At 34.1% G+C, this 12319-nt stretch overlaps 2 long non-coding RNA genes across 3 annotated transcripts; both read right to left on the bottom strand.

Moving 5' to 3' along the window:
• Nucleotides 1-364: 364 nt before the first annotated feature.
• On the bottom strand, nt 365-3692 carry LOC110917320. 2 transcript variants are annotated; one of them, XR_002580478.2, is made up of 5 exons: nt 3231-3690; nt 2611-3115; nt 1041-1184; nt 743-786; nt 365-617 (listed from the first exon to the last, which is right to left on the bottom strand). It is a non-coding gene; the product is annotated as an uncharacterized LOC110917320 (long non-coding RNA). The 2 variants fall into 2 exon arrangements; XR_004884296.1 differs by having other exon boundaries at nt 2611-3692.
• Nucleotides 3693-5662: 1970 nt separating this feature from the next.
• LOC110915262 lies at nt 5663-7812 on the bottom strand. The gene is made up of 4 exons (XR_002578840.2): nt 7578-7812; nt 6620-6693; nt 6474-6525; nt 5663-6080 (listed from the first exon to the last, which is right to left on the bottom strand). It is a non-coding gene; the product is annotated as an uncharacterized LOC110915262 (long non-coding RNA).
• Nucleotides 7813-12319: the final 4507 nt, after the last annotated feature.

Raw genomic sequence — 12319 nt, forward strand, 5'->3', positions numbered from 1 at the left:
AAACATTTGTAATCATCTCGTCACACAATAAAAACAAAGTGATGATGATGTGGCTATTGTCTAACATTTGGTCACACATGTTTGTTTTTCCCATAACATTTCCTATCATTCCGTCACACAAACAAAAAACAAAGTGTGGCTAATAGTTATGTATAGCCACATTAAATTTTGTAATTCTAAGTATGGTTATTGTCTAACCTTTAGTGATAGATAATTTACTTTTCCCATGACGTTTGGTATTATTCCGTCACACAACAAAAAACAAAGTGACTATGACGTAGCTAATGGTTATTTATAGTCACACAAAAATTTAAGTGTTGCTATTGTCTAACCTTTGGTCACTGATAGTAAAAAACAAAGTAACTAATTTATAAAGCAAATGATATTAACAACAATAATAAAAAATCCATACATAACTTTTCTATTTAAATACATAAGTTTTCTAATCAAAACCTATCTACAAAAGTTGCAAAGTGAACAAATGTACACACAAACTAAGAGCTATTTCTCGGTTGTTTTCTTCAAGTCCATATTTCAAAGTGATGCAAGTTTGCATCCATAGACTGGTGGCCACCTTGCTCCAGCCCATGTAAAAACGCTCCAGCAATACTTACCACCTGTAATTAGAAATATAGTTTTATTCATACTTAAAAGGACAATAATCAATCATTGACTCTCTATAAACTTACATTTACATTGATCATTTGACAAAAAACTCTAGATATCAAAAAACTAGTCTTACCACTTTCCTTGAGCTTATGAACCAACTTTATGCCAGAAGAAAGCCTGCCAATTGAAGATGTAAAAAACAAATAATCACAATAATAAACAAGGAAAGAAAAGTCAACTTAAAGTCAACTGCTATGATGGTGTTAGAAACAGCAGCGGCAGCAACAAGGGGCGACCTAAATGGTAAAAAATGTCAAAACATTGACCATTAAAGTTCCACCCAAAGAGGCATTTGTGACCAGATATAAATCTAATTTCAAACAAATACAAGTTCATGTTCTAAGGATTACTACTTTTTTCATAGGGCTTACTATTGATCTGCGGTCGTCATCACCCACTTTGTTGTCCCACTCATTTAAACTATCTTTAAGGTCAATACATGCAAGTGTTGTTGCTTCTATTGCTATCTCCAGCGCACGACCTTGCTCATTAAGCTCGTGTGGCCTACCCAATAGCTGGAGAAAAACAAACATATCAGTACTATTTATTACCAAATAATACAACAATTAAAATCACATGCCAACATCTCAAACTAACTGGTAAGCAAAATAAAAAAGAAATCTTGTAGCTGACTAAAGGTGGCAAACAGGTAAGCTGGGAAATAAATCAAGAGAAGTCAGTGGGTTGGGCTCACCGAAATATATTGAAAGTGATTACAAAACCATAATATTAAAATAATATTACAGTTCCTTCTATATAAAATAACTTAGGATGCCATTAACATTGGAATACTTGTTTTGACGTTTAACCCATTTCCTTTAGTTAAACTTTTACTTTTTACATTTTATCCTTTTTGACCCGTTAACAGCTGACAAACTTGTAAAAAACCTCAATAGTTTCAATCATTAGCAAAAGATTTATAATGTCATAAATTTGAAAACACTCAACTACTCAAGTATTTTCCTCAAGTTAAACATGATGAGCTTTATCCTAATTATAATAACTGCACTAGAGTAGAGCAAAAATACAATGAGAAGTTGTTGTTCATGAAGAAGAGCAACATGGTGTATTTAGAACAATCAGGCATAGGTTGATCTATTTTGAAGCACTGTGCTTTTATCTTTTATTATTTTTTTTTTTGCAACCGTTAGGTCGCTCTATAAGCTATTGAGTTAAACTCGACTGCAAAAGTTGAAAAAATAGATTAGTAGCTTGTTTTTATTTCATGCTAGCTGTTGAGTTAAAACACATCACGACACTAGAAGCAGTCCAAAGGTTCATTTTCAACATTTGTTGTTTTTTAGCTTTCTTTATATAATTTTCACATGTAGAATGACTGTTTGAAAGCTAATGCCAATATAACCCTTAAAGAATAAATCTTACATGACAACTTATTGGCTTATTGACTTATCAAAAAGCCAATAAGTTGTTTTTGTGTTTGGCTAAGCCAAAAGTCCTTTTAGAAATGGCTTTTTGCAAAGAAGAAAAAGGAGGTTTCAAGAAGTCACAATATTGTGACTTTTGGCCAGCTTTTAACTTTTCAAACTACAAATTACCAATATACCCTTTCTTTACCCCCTTATATCTAAAAGAATGCCCATTTTAGTCATTTTACATCAATAAGCTAATCCAAACACTTTTTTTTAAAAACTCCTTTTCAAAAAGTCTTTTTCTCAAAAGTCCTTTTCCAAAAGTCCTTTTTAACTATAATAAGCTTAGCCAAACATGCCCGAAATCAACTATATTTTGGTATAGCTATCGAGTTTGTAGTTTTATAAAGTAGAGATGAAAAGATGCTTACCAACATGTAAACACTAAAATACAGGTGAATTACACACAGCTAAAGGGAAAGTGCTATACCAACATGTAAACACTAAAATACAAACAGTGTTTGATTAATCTGCTATACCAACATGTAAACACTAAAATTAGAGCCCTAACTTGTTGAATGAGTGCAAGCTGTAGAAATTAGCCACGTCCCCTTTTGTTCCTTGAAACCTAATCCAAAAGATCTAGATATGCCACCTCTTGCTGCACAAAATCCCCAACTTATAAAACTTTTTACTTAAAACTCCCAGAACCTTAAACAATACCTTCTCCACTATTAACAATGATGCAAAACCTGTTAATCAAAACATAGCCTCGTCAAATCAGAACCAAATTCATAATGATGCATCACCTCCAATCGAGTCAATTAATATACACCGAAAGATCCAAAATCAAAGAGTTATGTGTGTGTTCATGAGAGGGTCAGAGGCTTTAAAGAAAAAGAAGAAACATTATTTTTTTCCCAAACCCTAGCCCCTTGTTCTTTCTACAGCAAATGGCCACCAATCGTCCTCTTGTAACCGTCCAATCTCACAAATGGGTCACTTCCGACATGAGAGAGAGAATAAGAGAGTGAGTGCCAGCTAACTACATCAACGGTGGTGGTACCTTCGTCTCCCTAATTAGCCAGGCAAGGTACCCAAATATAATAATAAAAAAAATCATAAAAATTTATAGTCATTCAAACAGTAGGGAGATACATATATATACACAGAGAGAGAAAGAGGGTATACTTCGAATAACTTTGTTACTGCCTTTGTTAGTGTAAGAATCCAAATCCTTCTTCCCATACTTCATTTTCGCCAATGGAGGTCTAAAATGACAAGAATGGTGAGAAAATTGTATATTTTGTGGTAGATCTCAATGGGAATGACATAGAAAAACCCTAGAAATTGGTGGTGTTGGAAGGGAAGAAGTGGTTAATGTGTACGATAAGGAAGGTGAGAGTGAGTTAGAAACCCTAATTTTTTACTGTTATAAACTTGTTTTGTATGCTAGATTGTAATCAAAGAATTCATTGGCGGTATTCAAATGAAAGTTGCTTGTTTTGGGAATTTGGGGGGGTTTTAGGAAGAGGGAAGATTGGGCGGGGTGAATTTGGTTGGGTTTGAAAATCCAAAATTTTGGAGGTAATGTGAAAATCAAAGGTTTCAAAACCTTTTAGAACAGGTTTCAAAACCTTTAGAACTTAAACCATTCTTAGTGGTAAAGATTTTTTGCCTTTTTTGGTCCCAACAACGTCCCAAAACGCCCAAAAACCATCCCCTTTGGTGTTTTTTTCAAAAAAATGCTTTTGGCATTTTTTTTCTCAACGCCCTGCTTCAATTGTTTTGGCCAGTTACCTGTTTCCACGCTCCATTTGTCCAATAACATTTTTATGATTTTTTTATTTAATTCTATTACATCACAATGCCAACATTCCCACTACACCCATTTTTAAAAAAGTCCCATAATGCCCTGTTGTTGACTGGGCTGCCACATGGCGCAAAACGTCCCTAATATAATCTATTAAGACATGTATGATTTACTATTGTCCATTATGATCCTTCAGGCGTGATCCACTAAGAAATATATGATCTACTATTGTCCATTATGATGTATCAAGGCCCAATATGGTCCATTAAGACATGTATGATCTACTATTATCCATTGTGATATATCAAGGCCTAATATGGTCCAATAAGACAATAATATAAACCATCATTGTCCATTATGATCTATTAAGGCCCAAGATTATCCATTAAGACAATTATGATATACTATTGGCCATTGTGATCCATTAAGGCCAATATGGTCCATTAAGACATGTTTAATCTACTATTTGGCTATTATAATCCATTAAGGCCCAATATGTTCCATTAAGACATGCATCATCTACAATTGCCCATCGTGATATATTAAGACCCGACATAGTCCATTAAGCAATGTATGATACACTATTGTTTATTGTGGTCTGTTAAGCCTCGATATGGTCCATTAAGCTCGTTTTGACCACTTAAGGCCCAATATGGTCCACTAATGCCAAATATGGTCCATTTTATATGATATACTATTGTCCGTTGTGATCCATTAAGGACCAATATGGCTCATTAAGACATATATGACATACTATTGTTCGTTATGATCCATCAAAGCCCAATACGGTCCATTAAGACATATATGAATTACATTGGCCGTTGAGATCTATTAAGGCCCAATATGGTCAACTAAGACATATATGACCTATTATTGTCCCTTGTGATATATTAAGGCCCCATGTGGTCCACTAAGACATATATGTCGTACTATTGTCCGTTGTGATTCATTAAGACTCAATATAGTACATTAAGATATATATGACGTTTTGTAGTAATAATATTTTTATATTTAGTTAAAATAGTGTATTTTTTTATTTGAGAGTATCATTTGAAGGGGAATTTTAGGATAGGAACCGAACTCAAATATAAATAAAGCTATCAAAGAAGAGATTACATGTATAATCTCTATGAATGATTTGAGAGCTACTCGAGACCGACTCGGTTCAAGGGTCAAACAAGCCTAGCCTTAACGAGCCTAAAAAGCACAAGTCGGTTTCAACATAGGCCCATATAATTTAAACTAATAACACCGGTTTGTTTAACTGTTTAAACGATATCGAAGCGAGCTCGAGCTCAATCCAAGCTTTTAGCTCGTCTGAGATTGTTCTTAAAATAGCTCAAGCCGAGCTTAAGCTTTGGGTTTTACTCGCGAGCCAAGCTCGAACTCAATTAAGTAGACTCGCTACTTCACATAAACACAACACAAATGACACCTGCCATGCTTCTTTTTTTGAATGGTCAATCAATTTATTATCAAACCAAAAAGCCAGCACGTTGCTAGTTTACACAAAAATAGCACACCAGATACAAAACATGTTACATTCAAGCACTACCAGACAACTCTATGAACATTAAAACTACCCCACATCTCCCATTCTAAGTTCGACTGTTTGTAATGCGCTTTAATCCACAAAAATGACAGCCCCTTTACATCTCCCATAATCTTCTGCATCGATAGGTTAAGCGATTAAACGACTTAACTCTTAAGCGGGTCGAAAGTCATGCAAATGGTATTCAAATGCATAAACCTCATACGTTGCTTAACTCAAAAGGTCCACATTGTAATTATAGTAATATAACATCAAACCTTCAAGCAAATACAACTTTTTGTTAACTTATTATCTAACACAAGTTCTTTTGTTCAAATTTAAAACAACTAAATAATAAACAGAAACATTTAACTGACCTAAACTCTAAAAATATCAAAATACTATAACTGAATAAACCATTAAACCTCAGCCTAAAATCTCATTAGCCTTATTATACAACTTTGCAGCAGCTGGCACCTTGAGAGCCTCCTGCCACATTCAAACCGTCTGTGCATTTTTTTTTTTTTGCATTTACCTCCAAAAGAGGCTCGGTTTTGGGTTCAACGGATATTGTTTTCTTTTCATAGTTGTAGTCAGACCGCCGGACTAGATAAGCATGGAGTTTTGGGTTGTTGATGTTTACATGGAGATTACGTATGTATGGTTGAAGATGTGAATGTTTGAGCAAATCTGCAGCCTGGAATTAAGTGAAAAAGTATAAAAAAATAATTAATTCAATAATGGAATAATGTTAGCGGTGTCAATTTTAATCCATTTAATTATGATTGGGTTGATCCAGGCTATCTTATCTTTTAACCAGTAAAATAAAAACAACAGCTGAAATAATTTTTTTTTGTAATACAACTTGAGCGTCAGGCCAGAACTCTTAAAGTCATTTTATTTTTAAATATTGAAGTAACATAGATTTTGTAATCATAACTTGACCCAACTGGTCCCATGTTAAAGAATTGCCCGTATATGACCCGAGTTCATTTTGACGAGAGTCCATTTTTGACTCATTGACAACCCGCCCATTACCCATCTCTAATAATGTAAAGAAAAGGGTAGAAAGAAGAACAAGTTTGCATACACTTGGTCTTGTTTATGGATTTTTCCGAAGCATGCTTTTAACAAGCCCTCGACTACAAGAAAAGAAAAGAAAAGAAAAGAAAATTGGCAAAATAAATACATGAAAGATAGACTTTGTTAAAAGCTCAAGAAAAATAAAACACTCACAATGCACCAGAATACATGGTTGGAAGTGGAGCGACTATATATTTGTTTATTTTGTTGATTAAATCTTGCATATCCTGCTCGGAAATTTCATTTCAAAGTAAACAATTAGTTCATTTAAGCTGATAAAAACTGAAAAAAAAAACAACGAACTGCAATGGTGGAAGTGATGGCATAACATGATGTATGCCATTGCTCCCATAACATATGCAACAATGCCATTTCTAAAATCTTTTATGTAATTGCAAAATTCTCGTGTCTTTAACTGTTCTAAAGACTGTTGGGCGTGGGACCCAGTTTTGACCCATGCTGAAATACGTTGTTCTCAACGATGATAAAGTTACTTGTTTGTCGACTTTTTGGTTAAATTCTTATTGTACAGGGAACAAATAATATTCTAATGTTATGCACAACTGAAATTTATAAAGTATAATAGTAATCCTGTTTGTTTGTTATGGGAATCAAAGCTGGCCTGTTCGATCCCCGAGGAACAAAACGTTTACGAGTACACAGGCTGCGAACCAGTTGTTCATTCTGGTTAGAATAGCCATTAGTACAAGGATGTTTAAAAGATGTCTTAAGAACAGTTTCTCTTTCACTAACAGAAAGAGCTCGCCGAAGTAGCAACTACCTTTTCACAACAAGGAGGTTTGAGTTCGTGTTTGTGTTCATGTTCGGTCAAAAGTTAAATTAACAAACACACATGCCCTTTTTGTTTTCATTCGGTCCATTTACATGCCTAATGGATTATGATAATCCTAGCCTCTTCTAAAAGCAAATTATGATCAAAACCATGCAACGAACATGACATATATAACTAAAATAAAATATTCTGGTCAATTTTCAGCTAAAAACACAGAAATTCCTGTCAATTCTACCAAATTTCATCAAAATTATGTAACCAAAAATGCTAAAATAAATAACTAATTGCATATCCTTAACCTATAGAGCAACATTGTACCTATAAAGAGCATTCATGTTCTGTGAGTTTTGCTCACACACAACAGCTAGCAGGTCGTGCGACGCCCGTTTTCGTTGCAGTATTCGTCGAAGTAGCTAGTATTGGAGATTGATAGAACTTCTACATCATCTTCCTCCATAAAACTAGGGTTTCAGAATTAGGATTATTCTGCGTAGGAGTCGCTGGTATCGGAGATTGATGGGGCATGGAGCAGAGGGATAAGGGAATTGAAATTTTTGTGTGTATATTGGGGTAACTTTATGGTCACGTAAAGTAATTAAAGTGTGATAATAGGCTACTTATCGTCACGTTTTTTGTTTTGCCATAACTTTTAGTCATACATGAATACTTTCAAGTGACTAATAAACAAAATTTTTGGTCAAATAATTTGTAAGTGGCGGTATGTATTAGCTTTTAGTCACAACATTAAAAATCTACTGTGACAGTTAGTAACATATAGCCACACTGTTTTACTGTGGCTAGTGATTGTCACATTTTTTGGTTAAAAGTGTGGCTAAAGATTTAAAAAATATGTGTTTTCGTCACATGAACAAAAAAATCAAATAAATATTGTGGCAGTACGTCAGATTTGGCCACACTTTTCGAGTTGTGGCGAGTAAATGTCACATTTTTTTCTAAAAGTGTGGCTAAAGGTTTTTAGCTATATATAATGGTCACAATAATAATAAAATGTGTGGCTAGAGATGTTTTAAAATAATAGAAATGACCTTTAGCTACACAATTTTTAAATGTGTGGCAGGTGGGTTTTGGAAAAAATGTGGCTAAAGCCCGGTTTTGACGTAGTGTGGGTTAACATTTGTTTTATAATCCTAAATGTTTTGATCCCCATTCAAACTTAACTGATTTGCAAGTGAGTTTGATCAATGGAATGGCTATTCTAGAGAAATCTTGAATAAAACGTCTATAATATCCTGCCAGTCCAAGAAAACTACTCACTTCTGTAGGTGACTCAGGGACTTTCCATTTGGTAATTGCCTCGATCTTTGTGGGATCCACGTGAATTCCTTCATGATTAACCAGATGTCCAAGGAATTGCACTTCTTGCAACCAGAATTCGCATTTAGAGAATTTAGCATAAAGCTTTTCTTTTCTCAACAATGTCAGAAGTATATGTAAATTCTCCGCATGTTCCTCCTTACTCTTAGAGTAAATTAGAATATCATCTATAAAGACAATTATGAATTTATCCAGGTATGGTTTGCATATCCTATTCATCATGTCTATTAATGCGGCTGGGGCATTGGTTAAACCAAATGGTATGACTGTAAATTCATAATGACCGTACCTTGTTCTGAAAGCAGTTTTAGGAATGTCCTCTTCCTATACTTTTAATTGATGATATCCTAAGCGTAAATCGATCTTAGAAAAGAATCAAGCTCCTTGAAGTTGATCGAACAGGTCATTGATTCTCGGTAATGGGTACCGGTTTTTTTTAATAGTAACCTTATTCAATTCCCGGTAAACAATGCACACTACGCATCGATCCATCCTTCTTCTTAACAAATAACACTAGTGCTCCCCATGGCGATGAGCTAGGTTGTATGAAACCTTTCTCTAGTGATTCATCAAGTTGTTTTTTCAGTTCCTGCATCTCCGTTGGTGCTAGTCGATATGGTGCTTTGGCAATTGGTGCCGTTCCTGGTATTAGGTGAATTCTAAATTCAACCTCTCGATCTGGCGGTAATCCATGTAACTCTTCTGGAAAAACATCTGAGAATTTAGATACTACGGTAATATCCTTCAATTCTTTTCCTTTAGTGTTAATGATTACTGAAATCATATACACCAATGCTCCTTTCCTTGCATAATTTGCAGCTTTCATCACAGAGATAAATTTTGTGGTTTTCGTTGGCTTGTCTCCTTTAATTGTGATCTTTTCACTATTTTGTGTACTTACTTGTACAGACTTTTGATCACATAAAATACTGGCATGATTGGCTACCAACCAATCCATTCTTAATACGACATCGAATCCAGCTAGATTCATTGGGAAAAGGTTGGCAGTAAAATTTTGGTTTAGAATTTCTATCCTTGCTCCCTGCAGGATTTCGCTTATCTTGATGGAATCCCCATTTTCCGTTTCCACAGTCAGTCTTGTTGAAGTTTAGTTAATGGTTGATTGAGAAGTTTGCAGAAAGAAGTATTGATAAAACTTTGGTTTGCTCCAGAGTCGAATAATACTTTAGCATAAACATCATTAACTAAAAACATACCGGCAATCACATCCGGAATCATATTGGCTTCTTCAGCTGTCAAAACGAATGCTCTGGCATTTTTCTTGGGTCCTTCGGTTGCCTTAGCCTTGTTGTTTGTTGCTAGAGCTATTTTCGGACAGTTCGGTTTAATATGACCAGCTTCTCCACAATTGTAGCATATTCTATTCCTAGCTTTCTTCCTACAATCTTCTTCCTTATGCCCAGATATTTTGCAGAAGTTGCAATATATCAAGAATCTCCCTGAGTGCTTTCTTTTTCAATACTTGCAGTTGGGTGAAGAGGAAGAACCTGGTCCTTTTCCACGGTAAGAATTACCATAACGTATTCTTGGGTAATCTTTTGAGCTAGGTTCTTTTTCTGGTTTTCCTCTTGTGTACGTACTAATTTATCATTCAGAGTGTTGGCAAGTTCTACTACCTCTTTTATGGTTTGTGGTCTAGCTGTCTTGACTACATGTCTGATTTCACTATCCCCAGATGTAACAGGAGATTAATATTGGTTCTGGTGAGGCTAATGTTGGTACTATCCTAGCATATTCAAAGAATATGGTAGTATATTCCCTACAATCTACTCCAATCATTTTATGATTTAAAAACTTATTGGCAATTTGTTCTTTTTCATTAGGAGGACATAATTTCCTTTCAACTATTTCCTTAAAGTAGTTCCATTCCATGTTGTAAACTCTGTCACTTCCTCTAGACTGGAGAATGGTATTCCAACACTCTAAGGCTGCATTCTTAAAAAGATTAGAAGCAAACATGGTCTTATCTTCATCTGCACATTTACTTATTTTTAAGATAGCTTCTATCTTTTCTATCCAGCGCAAGGCTGAAATGGCTCCTTCATTGCCTGAGAATTCTATTGGTTTGCAGGCCAAGAATTCTTTATAAGAACAACCATCTAAGATGGTCCTTCTTCTTTTTGGAATTGGAGCTTGGATAAGTGGTCCGTGATTTCCGTTCACGCTGTGACTTGGTTTAGTGGCTTCACGTTTACTGCCTATTACAGAATTATTTTCTGCCTTTTTAATAGTGTCGATAATATATGGCATAACATCTATGATTCCTTGGGCTACTATGTGTTCAATAGCACTTTTATCCACTGGATTTCTGTTATTATCGTTATTCTGGATTTCCTGATTTACTTTGTTCGACATCTGAATTGTAAACATTTATCAGATGTTAATATAACAGAATTCAAACAAACAAATGCTCAAACATATTTAACCAAAAACGTTGATCATTGCAACTTACTCTTTTCATATTCACATATGCATCTATTACAACCATAACTGGAAATTTAAACACTAGTAATTATGCATCGATGTATATATATATATAGGTGATATATATTAATTTATATCTATTTTAGTTGATTTTTTTTCAAAGTATCAAAATACACACACACACATATACATATATATATAGGACAAAGATCCGTTAGTAACCACCCTTTATTGCGAGAACCAATGTGAACACAACCAAAAATGCCTAAAAATAGCTAAAACACACCCAATTTTTTTTTAATATTTTTTCTAAAAAAATCGCTACTAATACTAAAAAAAATTTAGATTTTTTTTTGATTTTTTTAGATTTTTTTAGGTTTTTTTGGAGTTTAGTTTTTAGCATTTTAGCTTGAGGGGGGGGGGGGGTTTAGGTTTTTGGGGGGTTGGGGGTGGGGTGGGGGGGGGTTAGGTTTTTTTTTAGGTTTTTTGGGGGTTTTAGTTTTTAGCATTTAACTTGAGGGGGGGGGGTTAGGTTTTTTTTGGGGGGGGGGGGGTTTAGGTTTTTTTTAGGGAAGGGGGTGTGGGGGTTAGGTTTTTTTAGCTATTTTAGGTTGTGTTCACATTGGTTCTCGCAATAAAGGTGGTTCTCGTATGAACCTTACCAAATAGGGGAAGGTTCATTTGAGAAGAAAATTTAATTGAGAAGAAAAAGAAGAAAGGGTAATTTTGTAAAACATTAAATAGTTTTTTTCAAATATCTCATTTATTATCATTTTTCACTAATTAATTAGTCATAAAGACTACTATCCTCCACACTAACTTTTTTGCATACATACATAAAAAATTATCTTACATATTTCGAAATTCATCCTACACGTTGAAATTTATCCTACATAACTGGTAATTTATCATACACAACTCGTAATTTATCCTACACTTTAAATTATTTTATTTTATTTTTTTGAAAAATATATATATTTTGAAGATAAGTTACAAAAAATTTAATGTAGTTAACTATTAAAAAGGAAGATTAAAACTAATAACCTATGTAGATTTACCAATGTACCCTTATAGTAAAATTAACTACTTATATTAAATGACGTATAATAATGCATTCTTATTGGTTGAAATTTCTTCTTTTTTCTTCTTATAAAAAATTTCTTCTCATTTGAACTCTCCACTATATGTATATATATATATATATGTATATATATATATGTATATATTAAGTGTTGGTCTTTCTAGTACTGCATTTCACGCTCGTCATATTTCCAGACGAG

This window comes from Helianthus annuus, chromosome 16, assembly GCF_002127325.2.
Source record: "Helianthus annuus cultivar XRQ/B chromosome 16, HanXRQr2.0-SUNRISE, whole genome shotgun sequence".
NCBI classification, from domain to species: Eukaryota; Viridiplantae; Streptophyta; class Magnoliopsida; order Asterales; family Asteraceae; genus Helianthus; species Helianthus annuus.